Here is a 1,229-nt window from a genome sequence, read left to right on the forward strand (position 1 = left end):
CCCCCCCCCCCCCCCCTTTGGATTTAACACAAAGGATTTGGCATTTGAGGGAATTTTGTAGTTACCGCTGGCCTTCGTTTTCCATGAGTTTTGTTTAATGCCAGTTCCTCGTCTCGAGCATTAGTTAATCAAACCACATCATCGTGTCCACCCCCTCCTCTGAATTGTATCCAAATGAGATCTCCTTGCTCGAGCAACGGGGCCATTGTTTCCTTTCTAGGAAAAGTGTGTGTGATTGCTCTGAAAATTAACAGTACGTTAAAACAATTTCAAAAAATGCGTTTAATTAATCCAGTGGTGCCCCCAACACCAGAGTTAACACCTCCTCGGGAGGAAAAAAAAAAGAAAATCGAGGAAACAATTAATAAAGAGCTTTTTTAAAAAAAATCAATTCCCCCAGTGTGAATTTTAAAGTGATTATCTAGGGGGCCAGGATTGATCATTTGATCCTGGCACTGCGGATATCCCTGACATTTATTATATTGTTGTGTCTCAATGGCATCCTTCCTTGAGAGTTCATTTAACAAGTAGGGGAGCCGAGGAAGCCTTAGAACTTAACAAACAGGTCTTGTCATCGCAAACGCCAATCAAATCCCAGGCTCTAATGGATATCACACGGCACCGTATAAATAATAGATGGAAATGATATACTCCTGGATAAAAAGACATTGGTAAAATATGTTGATTGTGTGTGTGCGCGTGCGGGTATGCTTATATATTTGTGTATATGTATACAATATATGTGCGTATATAATATATTTATGTGTATGTATGCATTATATATGTATATTCTATATATTATATGTATAAATATATATGCATGCATATGCTGCATATGTGTGTGTATTACACACCTATATTTATGCACACATATATATGCATGCACATACATTTTCTGTTAGCAGATGGGTGCACGCACGTCGTGCTAACGTGCGCGAGTCGTGGCTTGCGCGTCTTTCCCCTTAGGTGGCTCAGAAACCAGGCGCACCTCTGTAGTGAAAGAGCTGTTTTCAAGTTAAACTCTTCTTGATGGGAAAGGAGGCTCCTAGGCAAGGCCAGGCTGAAGGGAGAGCGCAGCTTCCACGTGTCTACCTCTTCACTTCTAGGTCAGGATTCAGCTGAACTAACTTGAGCTGCAGTTTGTGCATCAGGGAAACTTCTGACATCCCTCCACTCGTTCATTATCGATCTCCTCCCCCCCCGCCCTTTCATTAACAGTCTCTCCCCCT

Source organism: Alligator sinensis, unplaced genomic scaffold, assembly GCF_000455745.1.
Source record: "Alligator sinensis unplaced genomic scaffold, ASM45574v1 scaffold144_2, whole genome shotgun sequence".
In the NCBI taxonomy this organism is placed as follows: Eukaryota; Metazoa; Chordata; order Crocodylia; family Alligatoridae; genus Alligator; species Alligator sinensis.